Genomic DNA, 15,695 nt, shown 5'->3' on the forward strand with positions numbered 1-15,695 from the left:
ATGAGCACACACACGACACGCACGCTGTGCACGCTCACACACTAGCAGCCACTTTAACACTTCAACATGAGCGGGCACACACTCATGCGCACACACTCACACTTATTGCCAAAAGGAAAAGCCACTTTAAATCAGTATTAGCAACAGTAACAGTGTATTGCACTAGCAAAGCTACCTAGCATGTCCTATATGCTCTGTAAATAACTATGTACAGATACCGATTTTGATGTCACACCATGTTACCTGTTATTGCAAAAAAAAAATTGTATTGGATTCTATTATATGTTGTACCCACTGTATTGCACATCGTTGCGGGCAAGACCACCCGCATTTCATTGTATACTCGTATGCTGTGACAAATAAAACTCTTGACTTGACTTGATGTATATTTCTCTCCCACCCACCCACCCCCTCATAATGTACAGTCTCCTCCCCACCGTATGTATATTTTCTCTCCCCACCGTATGTATACTTCTCTCCCACCCACCCACCCCCTCCTAATGTACAGTTCCCTCCCCATCATATGTATATACTCTGTCAGGATCTATGGGTAACAGTACTGTATATTTGCATATCGTATATGTCACAAATGTAACAGTACTATATACCTGTATGTCATGTATGTCCCTATGCCATAAATGTCATGTTGTGTATGTCATAAATGTCACTATGAATTGAAAATGGGGGACCCTGATGTAAACAAGACGAAAGTCTTTCTCTGGTCTGCATCCCCTTAACAATTGTGTGTATTGAGCCGTACTGTATTGTACCCATTCTGCAATCTGTTAAATAAAGTTTTCATTCATTCACAAGGCAACACTTAAAATGCTAGCGGGTGCATTAGTACAAAGTCATTTTGACTATGCTGCCACCTCCTGGTTTAGTGGCACTCCACAGGTCCTGAAAAACAAACTTCAGACAGCTCAAAATAAATTAATGAGAGTAGTCCGCTACCTCCACGCACTCACCTAGGGCCAACTTTCTTTAGGCAACTAAACTGGCTTCCGGTCAATGAAAGGGTAATTCACATCAAATTACGTCTTACACACAAGATAGTTCAAAATACGGGTCCAAAATATCTATCCAATTACTTCAATCGCTTCCGTGACAATCATTCATATTCCACTAGAAGGAGCAGTACTGATTTTGTTCTTCCAAAATTCAACTCACTAATGGGCACGAATAGTTTCAAGCTTCCAGTGGCCCTGAAAAAAATTTAAGAGGGGGGAAGATTTAGACGTGCCACAAAGAAATGACTAGCCAGTGAATTGTAGAGCAGTAGCCACTGGCCACATATCTGTTAGTCTCTTGATAGTATATGTAGAAGTGAAATACAGGTTAATGTTAATGTTTTATGGGGTTGCTATATGTTTTATTATGATGCTCTATGTTTTTATGATGATGATCTATGTTTTATTATGATGTTCTATGTTTTATTATGATGCTCTGTTTTATTATGATGCTCTGTTTTATGATGTCTGTCCAAGACCAAAATCAGGGACCATGCTGGAAATAAGTGCTTGCACTTTCTCATGTTTTTATCCCTTGGATGCTGTCTTTTACTCCACAATAAAAATCAATCAATCAATCCATTCTGCAATCTGTTAATAACGTTTTCAATCAATCAATCAATGTTAGTCACTTCGGTACCTCTGTACATCTTACTCAGTACTTGGAGCTCAACACAAAAACATATCCAGCATTTTATTTGGTAAAGCTGAGGATCTAAATTCAATATGCAGAGTGATGCAATAGTGACATTTCAATACAATTCAAAGCATCATAGGAAACAAACCATTGTGTACAAATATATTCCCACAATCAAAACATAAGAAAACATCCACTTACATTTGTGTGTATGGTGTAGGCCTAACTACCTGCTGTATTTCTGCTTTACATTAGATAGCCTCTTGTTATAAAATATAGTTTAAATATATTGCTACATACATGTAATCATTGATAGATATATTTGCAATATTTCACATACAAATTCTGTGTTTGTATCATACACAAGTTCTTATAAAATCAGTAGAAAAACCTCTCTTTGGGACTTGTATGAGGAAGATGGTTATACAACATACATAACACACAAAATATGTACCTAACATAAACATAATTCTCTGTCAAGGTAACTGCAGTTTATTATAAATATGTACCTAACATAAACACAATACTCTGTCAAGGTAACTGCAGTTTATTATAAATATGCACCTAACATAAACACAATACTCTGTCAAGGTAACTGCAGTTTATTATAAATATGTACCTAACATAAACACAATACTCTGTCAAGGTAACTGCAGTTTATTATAAATATGTACGACCTAACATAAACACAATACTCTGTCAAGGTAACTGCAGTTTATTATAAATATGTACCTAACATAAACACAATACTCTGTCAAGGTAACTGCAGTTTAGGGCTGTCCCTGACTAAGGATTTGGATAGTCGACTATGATTGGCCAAAATGTGCCGTTAGTCGACTATTAGTCGACAAAAAAAAAAAAAAAAAAAAAAATCTTTTCATTTTTATCATTCCATTTGGGCTGTGGGGGGTGCTTAATGTCTGAAGGAGTCGACTGAAGGCTTCTTGTCCTCTGCAAAAGCATGCAATTGGTCCACTGATGGATACATCTTGATATTAAGTCTAGTGTGTTCATTAGATGGGTGAAATCGTCTTTCAGTGCCTCTGTGCCTGTTTTCGTAGGCAGTTAGCATCTGGTATGCGTGCCATTAGCGTTAGAGGCCTCTTTTCTTTTGGAAAGAATTTGTATTCGACTAAGAGTGTTGGAGCCATATTGACCCAATTTGAGTTTGATGGGAAACATGTAACAAAAATATATATTTTGATTTATGGATTATATTAATAATTGATATGAAATTGTACTTACCTGTATGATTTAAATTAATCTTGAAATGGATAATTACCTGGACACTTATCTGTTGATGACTGTGGGGGCGTGGCATAGATTCATTCATAGATGCACCCCCCCCCCCCCTTCTGGTGTCTTCAAATCAGTGAATGAAATGTTTGACAGCTGAGTTAGACAGCGGCGTTTGGTGTGCAATAGTTTTTCGACCGCATCAAGCCAGACCAATTATATCGTTTAGTTTGTCAAGATCCTGTTCCATTATTTTATTTAGTATAGAAAAGTCAACCGGAGTTTATGTTCGATAAATATACCTCTACTTACATCCTCTCCGTGCGTGCTTTATGATGAATGCGCGTCGGCCAAGTCTGCAACTAACTCCAGTGGCTAAATGGAAATCTGTGAAGGATTAGCCACTTCATAGTCGAAAAACTTAAGCAAAGACGAGCGAGTTGGACTTCAAGATACACGAGGAAACGTGGATCCAGGACGTGACCAGCTACTGAATGGAAGCTCGGTCGTGGTGAAGGCTTGCTGCTTGTTTGATGTGGACCCAGGAGGACGCGATCAGCTGCTATCACATGAAGGGCGGTCGTGAGTAAACAAAACCAAATAATGGATTTATGAATGATGCAGTTCACAACGGTGAAATCCATACCTGGAAGCGCATTTCCACGCTAAGGACCACATAATTGTGGGTTTGAATGGAAACCTGTAACGGCGCATAATATGTATTTAAGGCAATGTCTGTGTATACAAGTGCAACGCAGTTCACAACGGTGAAGTCCATTGTTGGAAGCGCATATCCGCGCTAAGGAACAATTATGTGTTTGAATGGAATCATGCAAAACGGCGCATAATATGTATTTGACCTGCAGCGTCTGTGTAAATAAATGCAACGCAAATAGCGGAGGATTAAGGAGCCAATGGACAGGCTATTAATTAAAGTGACGTCAAAGGCTATGATGGCAACTTGTGGATAAACAACTTGTGAATAAAAAGTGGCAAGTGTCAAAGTTATATTAATGTCTACCAGCCCACCTGAAACTGCAGAGGAGGCAGAGGCTCTCCTAAAGACTCTGATTGCAACTCGCAAAGGAAAACTTGCAGCATGCACAAGGAGATTAAATGAAACTAAAACATTGCTTGTAGACGGTGGAAATGAGTTACACCAGCAGGTGCAACAGCTGCTATCAGAGGAAGGAAAGGAGAAAGACCAAGTTGAGTGGTATGAACCCAAAAAGATGAATTTCACAAACTTTTTAAAGGAAGTTCAAGCATGGAGCATTGAACAACATTACCAAGCCAATGTTGGTCCACAGGACAGCATCTCTTCTGTAAAATCAACAGCCAGATCCTCCAAAACATCAAAATCTTCAAAATCCTCAAAATCATCTAAAGCATCCTCTAGTCTAAGGTATCTTCTGCAGCTAAAATGGAAGCCGCTGAAAAGGCATCACTGAAGGCCAGGTCTGCTGCTTTAAAGGACATACATGCTTTAAAACAGGAAGAAACAATGATCAAATCAAAAATGGAAAAGGTGGAGCTGGATGCACAAATAGCAGCAGCAGATGCCAGGATTAAAGTCCTTCTAAGCAATGATGAGCCTGGATCACAGATGGATGCTATGAATCAATATTATGATGATGGAACTGTGGAACCTGCACAAAAGGTGGAATCTACACTTAATACTGACACTTCTATGGAATTAATTCAATTGACTGCAATACCCAAGACCCCACTGCAGAGGGCAGTGGAACACATCAGCAGTAGTTCTCATGGAGCCACAAATGCATCTATTCCACAGCTAGAAGATCATGATGTCAGTAATGTCTCTCATGGAGATCTCAGTGAAATGGTACAAAAACAAAATGAAATAGCTGATTTAATGATCAGACAGCAAAAGCTCTCCCTACTATCCAAAAGAGAGGTCCCAGTGTTTGACGGAAATCTGCTATTTTACCAGTCTTTCATACTGGCTTTTAAACATGCAATTGAGGACAAGACTAGTTGTTTCCAGGATAGGCTCTACTTTCTTGAACAATTCACATCAGGTCCAGCCAGAGCCATAGTGAGCAGCTGCATGCACATGAATGGACAAAGAGGATATCCAGAGGCTATGTGACAATTAAAGATACATTTTGGTGACAAGATGAAGATCGCAAATGCTTACCTGGATAAGGCACTGAATTGGACCACTGTTAAAGCAGATGATGGAAAATCACTCCATTCATATGCCTTATACCTGAGGGGATGTTGCAATGCTATGCAAGACTTGGAGTACATGGATGAACTGGATGTTACATCCAATTTAAGACTGATATTATCCAAGCTCCCATACAAGCTCAGAGAACGATGGTGGACTAAAGTTACGAAAAGTTTCAAAAAACAAACACAAGAGCTCGATTCATACATCTGGTGGAATTTATGGAAGCACAGGCTAACATCTTGCTGCACCCTGTGTTTGGAGACATTAAAGACCCAACTCCGACTAAAAGCTTAATCTCAAAGAGCAAAACATTCGACTTGAGAGCACAGAAAAGAGGCAGTAGCTTTGTTACCACGGTAGCAGCAGCAGCTGAAGAGTGCAGTACCAAACAACAAACAGCCAAAGTACAGCAACACACAAGCACTCAGGTTGCTATTCCGGCCCTATGCAGTCTCTGCAAAAGCAAACATGCAATATTGGATTGTTTGCGGTTTAAATCAGAGCCACATGAGAAGAAAGTGGAACATCTAAAAAGGAATGGCCACTGCTTTGGATGCTTAAAGAAAGGTCACATGAGCAAAGAGTGCAAAAGGAAACTAGATTGCCAGATATGTCAGAGAATACATCCAACATTGCTGCATATTGATGGCAAAGGCTCAAAGCAGGAAACTGCACAACACCTGATTCCCACAGATTCTAATGGAACAAGAATCAACAGTGCATTAGTCTCAGCAGATCAAGGAACAGGGGCCGGCAGGAATGTGCACTAGCAATTGTGCCGGTTCAGGCAAAAGTCGCTAAAGGCAACAAGACTATTTTAACCTATGCTTTTCTTGACCCAGGAAGCTCGGCTACATTTTGCACCGAAAACCTCATGAATCAGCTGAAGGCCAAAGGACGCAGAACCCAAATACTTCTGTGAACAATGGGACAGGAAAGACCTGTCAAGAGCTATGAGCTCAAAGGACTTGGGGTAGGCAATTTAGAGGGTGATGCATGGATTGACTTGCCTAAAGTATACACCCAAGCAAAGATTCCTGTTTCGAAGGAAAACCTACTCACCCAGTCTGATCTGAACAATGGCCTTATCTCAGTGTAATCCAATTAAACGAGATCGAGGCTGACATTGAAATCCTAATAGGAATGGACGTTCCGAAAGCCATGGAACCCTGGCAAATAATAAATAGTCAAGGAAACGGACCGTATGCAGTCAAGACACAGCTAGGATGGGTGGTCAATGGCCCGCTCAACTCTTGTTCTGCTATGGAGGAATCTGGAACGAAGTCAGTGTCAGTTAATCGCACCTCAATGGAAGATCTGAAGGATATGCTGATCAAGCAGTACAACCAGGACTTTCCTGAAAAGGAGCATGAAGAAAAAAGGGAGATGTCATGTGAGGACAGGAGGTTCATGGACCTGGCAACAAGTTCAGTTGTTTTTACCTTTTCGAGACAAAGATGTTGTCCTGCCTGACAACTATCAAATGGCAGCGCAACGCACAATGAACCTAGCCAAAAGGTTCAAAAGAGATTCTGCTTATGCTGCAGAGTACAAGGCCTTTATGGAGAAGGTACTGGCTAAAGAGCATGCAGAAAAGGTGCCGCAAGAGCAGCTCCAAAGGCACGGCGGCCATGTATGGTATATACCTCATCACGGGGTTTATCACAAACAGAAGAAAAAACTCAAAGTTGTCTTTGACTGTTCCTCGTCGTACAAAGGCCGATCTCTCAATACAGAACTTCTCCAAGGTCCAGATTTGGCTAACCCGCTTCTAGGTGTGCTGCTTAGGTTCCGCAAGGAACAAATTGCAATAATGGCAGACATTGAAGCCATGTACTACCAAGTACAAGTACATGAAGAGCACAGAGACTTCCTGAGATTCTTATGGTGGCCAGAAGGAGATGTTACTAAGCCGCTGGAAGTGTACCGCATGAGTGTTCATCTCTTTGGGGCGGTGTCATCTCCAAGTATCGCCAACTTTGCCTTGCAGCAAACCGGAAATGACAACTCAGAGAAATACAGCATGGAGGTACTTGATACAATCAAGCATGGCTTCTATGTAGATGATTGCCTCAAGTATGTGGACTCCCCAAGGCAAGCAATCAAACTAATAAAGGACCTTAGGGAAGCATGCACCCTAGGGGGCTTTACCCTAACCAAATGGGTGAGCAACAGCCGGGAAGTACTCACAACAGTTCCTGAAAGTCACAGAGCCAAGCTAGTGCAACAACTTGACTTGGATAGAGAAAAGCCACCGCTGGAAAGGGTACTAGGTATCCAATGGAACATCCACAGAGACACTTTCAACTTCATGGTTTCCGTCAAAAACAGAGCTCCTACAAGATGAACCATTCTCTCCATAGTCAGTTCCATATACGATCCTCTGGGTTTCCTTTCTCCCCTTATCCAAAAAAGCCAAGCAGATTCTACAGAAGCTTTGCATTGGAAAGTGTGGATGGGATGACATCATTCCAGAGGAACTATCAAAGCCCTGGCAAAGATGGATTACAGAGCTAGATCAACTCAGCAGATTCGAGGTGGACAGATGCTTAAAGCCTGAACATTTTGGACTTGTAAGTACTGCTGAGCTGCATCACTTCTGTGACACGAGTGAGTCAGGAATTGGGGCAGCAAGCTACCTCAGACTCACAAATAACATGGGAGATGTCCATGTTACCTTTGTATTTGGCAAAGCCAGAGTAACTCTACTAAAACAAATCACCATTCCAAGGCTTGAGCTTGCAGCTGCAACGCTTGTTGTGAAAGCAGACAGAATGTTACAAAGGGAGCTACATATGGAACTGGAGAATTCTACATTCTGGACAGACAGTACATCAGTACTGAAATACATTTTTAACCAAACAAAACTATTCCACACGTACGTTGCAAATAGGATTGCAGTGATCCACAACCTGTCTCACAAAAATCAATGAAGACATGTAAGTTCCAAGGACAATCCGGCAGACGACGCCTCACGTGGATTGCACATAGAATCATTTCTGAATTCTACCAGATGGTTGTATGGCCCCGACTTCCTGTCAGAAGAGGAAGCGGAATGGCCTGAATTTCCTGAGGATCTTGGCCACATCCCCCCAAGTGACCCAGAGGTAAAAAAGGACATCACTGTAAATTGCTTGAACATGGACAACAGCGCTACTAGCAAGCTAATTGAATACTACTCTTCATGGAAGAAACTTCAAAGAGCTGTGGGCTGGTGGCTGAAACTTAAAAAACTCTTACTGCTTCAAAGTCAGAAAGCCAAGGTTCGTGTGACCCGCTCCTTCAAGCCTAAAGATGAGCAACAAGGCTTATCTGTGGAGGACTTGTATGAAGCAGAGAAGTCAATCATCCGCTATGAACAACAGCGCTACTTTGATTCAGAACTCACTCTTCTGAAAAAGGACAAACCAGTCAAAGCGGACAGCACCATACGCAAACTGGATCCGATCATGGATGAAGGCATCCTAAGGATTGGAGGGCGGCTAAGTAAAACAGCTATGCCAGTGAGTTTGAAAAACCCAATCATACTGCCCAGAGACTCTCATGTATCCAAATTGATCTTGCAGAATATCCACCAGCAGGTTGGGCACTCTGGACGAAACCACATGTTCTCCAGGCTCGGTCAGAAATTCTGGCTACCATCTGCAAACTCTTCAGCAAGAAAGATCATAAAATCATGTGTATTTTGCAGACGCATACAAGCAAGAGTTGGAGAGCAAAAGATGGCTGACTTGCCAGAGGATCGTGTTGCTCCGGATCTCCCACCCTTCACTCACGTGGGCATAGATTATTTCGGACCCATAGAAGTTAAGAGAGGTCGAGCACATGTGAAACGATGGGGAGTAATATTTACTTGCCTCGTGAGTCGAGCACTTTGGACACAGACTCCTGCATCAACGCCATACAGCGATTTTTATGTCGGAGAGGATCAGTACTGTACGGTTCAATCCGCCTTCCGGAGCCCACTTTGGAGGAGTGTGGGAAAGACTGATCAGGCTGGTGAAAAAGGTACTCTTCTCAGTCCTAAAGCAGCAAACGATGGATGACGATGTGCTACAGACGGCTCTATGTGAGGTCGAATCCATCCTCAACGATAGACCCATCACGACTGTATCAACGGATCCAAATGATCTAGAGCCCTTAACGCCAAACCACCTGCTACAGTTAAAAACCAAACCCCTCTTGCCACCTGGACTCTTTCGTAAAGATGAACTCTATGCCAGAAGGAGATGGAAACAGGTGCAATACCTTGCAGACCTATTCTGGAGAAGGTGTACCAAATAATATTTATCACTCATGCAACAAAGACAAAGGTGGTTCAAGACAAGAAAGAACTTCAATGTCAATGATGTAGTCGTCATAGTAGACGAAACTGCACCAAGGAATTCATGGCCCCTAGCCCGTGTGGTCAAGACCTTGCTGGACTCTAAAAGACATGTTCGGAGTGTGTTAGTTCGAACCAAGACAAACACACTCCAAAGGCCCATCGATAAGCTCTGCTTGCTGCTGGAAGCCGAAGATTGAGCTGAAAATTTTTTATTTCCCCTGCCCACTTTGCCCATGCCACTGCACACACACCACCACCCTCTCGCACTTCTTTACACAGATGAACTGTTCTATCTTACACCACATCTACTCCCATGGGACTTTGTCCTATCCAATGGCTGGCGTATCGTGGTCGTCATACCATCAAGAACACTTATACCGCTGGGACTTTGGGGGTGTGGGGTGGTGGTTAAGTTGGGCATGATGAAGATGGACTGGTATGAATTTTGGGGCTGGGGGGGATACATTTTGGACATTATGAAATTATAAAAGATAATGACTGTATTCAACATTACTAATGCAATGAATTGCGTTCTGATATTTCATGTTTATATTTTTACGTGTGCACTCTGGCTCCATTTAATGTTATTGATAACTGTAATTGTTTTTGCTATAGCGTCTCCAATTAGAGGCCGGCATGTTGGAGCCATATTGACCCAATTTGAGTTTGATGGGAAACATGTAACAAAAATATATATTTTGATTTATGGATTATATTAATAATTGATATGAAATTGTACTTACCTGTATGATTTAAATTAATCGTGAAATGGATAATTACCTGGACACTTATCTGTTGATGACTGTGGGGGCGTGGCATAGATTAATTCATAGATGCACCCCCCCCCCTTCTGGTGTCTTCAAATCAGTGAATGAAATGTTTGACAGCTGAGTTAGACAGCGGCGTTTGGTGTGCAATCGTTTTTCGACCGCATCAAGCCAGACCAATTATATAGTTTACTTTGTCAAGATCCTGTTCGATATTATTTTATTTAGTATAGAAAAGTCAACCGGAGTTTATGTTTAATAAATATACCTCTACTTACATCCTCTCCGTGCATGCTTTATGATGAATAATCGACTAATAGGGGTCAGCCCTACTGCAGTTTATTATAAATATGCACCTGACATAAACACAATTCTCTGTCAGTTTATTAAGAAGTTGTGGATTCCCTCAGATAAGGATGCTTGGCGATCAGGGACATGACACTCTGCCTCATGGAACCTGTAAACTTGACCAGTATGTGTGGAGAGAAGGATTCCCAGAGATGCCCCAATAGCATTTTTTGTACAGGGATAACTACTGTCATTATAGTCACGAGTAACCAATACTGAGGACCCATATGATATGAGTTCTTTGTTGATATTGTAGTTTCTTTATTTCATGGGGAAAAGAGATATATTTGTGACTGTTTTTAGTTTTGGGACTTTTGCGAGTGTGGCTTTACACGACACTGTCCCCTGTACCTTTCAAATGTGATTAAGTTACAGTAGATAATCATTAGTTAATGTTCTGCAGTAGATAATCATTAGTTAACGTTCTACAATAGATAATCAATAGTTAACATTGTGTTTGGGTATTGGTGTTTTCACTGATGTAAAGTATAGACAGCAGAATTTGGCCACACACACTGGTTCACAACGCCTCACATCAACAGGCAAATATGGCCTTATGTGTTGATGTTTACTGGTAGGAGAGCCTCATGTGTTGATGTTTACTGGTAGGAGAGCCTCATGTGTTGATGTTTACTGGTAGGAGAGCCTCATGTGTTGATGTTTACTGGTAGGAGAGCCTTGTGTGTTGATGTTTACTGGTAGGAGAGCCTCATGTGTTGATGTTTACTGGTAGGAGAGCCTCATGTGTTGATGTTTACTGGTAGGAGAGCCTCATGTGTTGATGTTTACTGGTAGGAGAGCCTCATGTGTTGATGTTTACTGGTAGGAGAGCCTCATGTGTTGATGTTTACTGGTAGGAGAGCCTCATGTGTTGATGTTTACTGGTAGGAGAGCCTCATGTGTTGATGTTTACTGGTAGGAGAGCCTCATGTGTTGATGTTTACTGGTAGGAGAGCCTCATGTGTTGATGTTTACTGGTAGGAGAGCCTCATGTGTTGATGTTTACTGGTAGGAGAGCCTCATGTGTTGATGTTTACTGGTAGGAGAGCCTCATGTGTTGATGTTTACTGGTAGGAGAGCCTCATGTGTTGATGTTTACTGGTAGGAGAGCCTCATGTGTTGATGTTTACTGGTAGGAGAGCCTCATGTGTTGATGTTTACTGGTAGGAGAGCCTCATGTGTTGATGTTTACTGGTAGGAGAGCCTCGTGTGTTGATGTTTACTGGTAGGAGAGCCTTGTGTGTTGATGTTTACTGGTAGGAGAGCCTCGTGTGTTGATGTTTACTGGTAGGAGAGCCTCGTGTGTTGATGTTTACTGGTAGGAGAGCCTCGTGTGTTGATGTTTACTGGTAGGAGAGCCTCATGTGTTGATGTTTACTGGTAGGAGAGCCTTGTGTGTTGATGTTTACTGGTAGGAGAGCCTCGTGTGTTGATGTTTACTGGTAGGAGAGCCTCATGTGTTGATGTTTACTGGTAGGAGAGCCTTGTGTGTTGATGTTTACTGGTAGGAGAGCCTCATGTGTTGATGTTTACTGGTAGGAGAGCCTCATGTGTTGATGTTTACTGGTAGGAGAGCCTCATGTGTTGATGTTTACTGGTAGGAGAGCCTCATGTGTTTATGTTTACTGGTAGGAGAGCCTCATGTGTTGATGTTTACTGGTAGGAGAGCCTCATGTGTTGATGTTTACTGGTAGGAGAGCCTTGTGTGTTGATGTTTACTGGTAGGAGAGCCTCATGTGTTGATGTTTACTGGTAGGAGAGCCTTGTGTGTTGATGTTTACTGGTAGGAGAGCCTTGTGTGTTGATGTTTACTGGTAGGAGAGCCTCGTGTGTTGATGTTTACTGGTAGGAGAGCCTCATGTGTTGATGTTTACTGGTAGGAGAGCCTTGTGTGTTGATGTTTACTGGTAGGAGAGCCTCATGTGTTGATGTTTACTGGTAGGAGAGCCTCATGTGTTGATGTTTACTGGTAGGAGAGCCTCATGTGTTGATGTTTACTGGTAGGAGAGCCTCATGTGTTTATGTTTACTGGTAGGAGAGCCTCATGTGTTGATGTTTACTGGTAGGAGAGCCTCATGTGTTGATGTTTACTGGTAGGAGAGCCTTGTGTGTTGATGTTTACTGGTAGGAGAGCCTCATGTGTTGATGTTTACTGGTAGGAGAGCCTTGTGTGTTGATGTTTACTGGTAGGAGAGCCTTGTGTGTTGATGTTTACTGGTAGGAGAGCCTCATGTGTTTATGTTTACTGGTAGGAGAGCCTCACATGTTGATGTTCAGAGTTGAGACTAACATGACAGAAACTCAACATTCTTCTTTTAGAATGTTCATGTATTTGTGGGGCTACTCCCGTTTCCTCCCTGCCTCCCTTGGGCAGGCACAGGACTGGGCTGTACCATTTAGTCTTTACTGAAGCCATAGTTGTTACTAGCTAGCTTCACTAGTTGTTTACTCATTTCAGTTGCACCACGCCAACCTACGCAATATCTTAGCTAGTTGTTGAGCAAGAGATGGTTGCATAATGTGACAGTAACAAACTTTATAGCCAATCAGAAAGCAAAGCAAAATGTAAGCAAGGTTAATTGCTAATGAGTTGCTCCATGAAATAGACATCCTAGCTAATAAGGTGTGTTATTCTCTGCGTGCGTTAACCGTGAACCACAACATGCTAACGTTACTGTTTAGCTAACGTTAGCAGCAGCAAGACTCTCCACCTTGCTACCTGAAACACTGATACAGTTATTGATATAACGTTAGATACCAATTTTAACTTATATAGCTGTGGCTGGCTAGCTATAGCTTATGTTAACATAGCTAGCTAGCTAATGTTAACGTAGCTAGCTAGCTAACGTTACTCAGTCACCTCCCAAGCCAGTGTGTCATGAGCTTTTCTCAGAGACAACAAGTGTTTACAAGTGTTTACATTATTATGTAAATTCACTGGGACACTTAACTCATTCAGCGCCAGAGGACTAGAGCATCTTAGTTCCTACTGGGCCAACGCTCTAAGAGATAGGGATAAGTGGCGGTGTTTGCAGGACTATATCTATATTCTATATTATAGCTATGGATACAATACTATGGCCCATTTGACATCAACTATCTATCGTTCAATATGTGAAAAAGAATAAATGTTTTCATGCATACGTTCGCAGTGGCGAATCCTTATGGAAGCCAACGGAAGCCATGCCTCCCTAATATTAAAATATGAATTAATATCAAATATGAAATATGATTTTTTTTTTTTTTAATATAGTTTACATTCTTTTTCATCTGTGCATCTGTGTTATAATTTTTTTTTTTTTTTTTAAATGTCTCCCTCTTCTCCTTCTCACTCCCTCTAACACACTGTCAGCCTCACTATGCTCACTGCAGCAGGATAGGAGGCAGATGGTAGGTCTCTTTCTCCAGGCTTCCAGCATTATAGAGTCCAAATCCGATCCTAGCCAATCAGATTCGAGCTGACTGCCACACCCTAAAAGTTTAAAACGGGGCTGTGAGAAGAATCATGAGTGTGGAATCCCCTCTGCAAACCTCCCCTCTGCACTCTGAACATTGTATTAACCCGTGACTGCTCCCACGGGCCGGATATTGCCCCGATCCTCGCGAGATTAAATCCACGGGGACCTCTCGGCGTGCCGAAGCTTTTCCTAAATCACTTCCATCATCGAAAAGGAGGGGAAAAGGTCGGCTCGCAACCCTGAAAATGTTGCGTGATTTTAAAAACGCTGTATTAAGTGAGCCTATTATGGGATCCACGCGAGCTTTCTATCGTGGAAACATCTGGGCGTCCCGCAACTTTTACTGATTCACATGTAGCCCCTAAAATGCTTAGAAAACGAAAACAGAAAGCGTGGAATAAACTCGCCGAAACGGAAAAGTGTCCCACGGGCGCGCCGTGATTCCGATCCGCGTGAAAATATTCACGGCCATAGAGGAGACCGTGGGACACCTTTTTGCAACCAAATATGTGTCTCGAATTTGCTCCCACGCGGCGCGCAAAATCGCGCAAGGAAAAATCGGACCAAAAATTAACCAATGCTCCCTCCAGCAGTATTAATGACCCTGATGTAAACAAGACAAACGTCTTTCTCTGGTCTGCATCCCCTTATACAATTGTGTGTATTGAGCTGTACTGTATTGTACCCATTCTGCAATCTGTTAAATAAATAAAAAGAAAGTTTGACTGGCCGCCGAGCCATACTGTAGTGTACATGGTGATTGCTTGACTTAAAAAAAAAAAAAAATTATTAATAAAAATATTTAATAAATTTTTTTTTAATATTTTTTTTTTGGCTTCCCCTGTTATTTTACCCACGCGACGCCACTGTACGTTCGCGTATATAAGTATAGTTTCAGATTGATCCTGGCTAATCCCAGAAAACGGCGCTATGGAGGAATACGTGAATTTCACTAAAAGCGTTGGCGTTGCTCGCCTGGACACGCTACTATTTCCAAATCAAATGTATATAATAGGTATTATGTGTCATCATGAATGCATGAAAGGGGGGGGGGTAATTTTTTGATGCTTTGATCGTCACCAACGGCATACATTCTGGAGTACGTTACACATGGTCGCAACAATCAATGTGAAATCATGGTTGGATCAAAGCAGGATTGATGTCATATAGTCCTTACCTTCACTAGGAGGTACCCCAAAAAGATTATTCCAATTGTCTGATCGCGATTTTCCAGTATTGGTGTCCATCGTGTCGCTAACATAATCCACCACAACACATGCATCGGGGGCATTGGACGCGTTCCAATGCCATCGAGTGAACCGCTAGACTCGCCTGACCAAGAAAACTGCGCCCGGAGACATTTGAATGTAACACTGTGTGTGAAAAAAAGGTTTCGAAGGGTGGGCGATACTGCCACTACCTGGGTGCGGCCGGTATTGCACTCTAGCGATCTCAGAGTGGTTCCCTATGGTAACCCCGAGGTCCGTGTGAGAGAAATGAATAAAAATATTGAATAAAAGAAATAACGATGAAAACGCGACTATCCTCGGGTCTGGCGCTGATTGAGTTAATATAAAGTGGGGGGCTTCTTGTAGTAAGTAAAGGTCATTCTCATCACCATACTAACGTTACATGGACTATATATATATATACTTGGTTATGGTTATTTTTACACTAGTTATAACTTACACCACCTTAGGAGTATGTATAAATAT

This window comes from Notolepis coatsorum (assembly GCF_963971535.1).
Source record: "Notolepis coatsorum genome assembly, chromosome: 10".
NCBI classification, from domain to species: Eukaryota; Metazoa; Chordata; class Actinopteri; order Aulopiformes; family Paralepididae; genus Notolepis; species Notolepis coatsorum.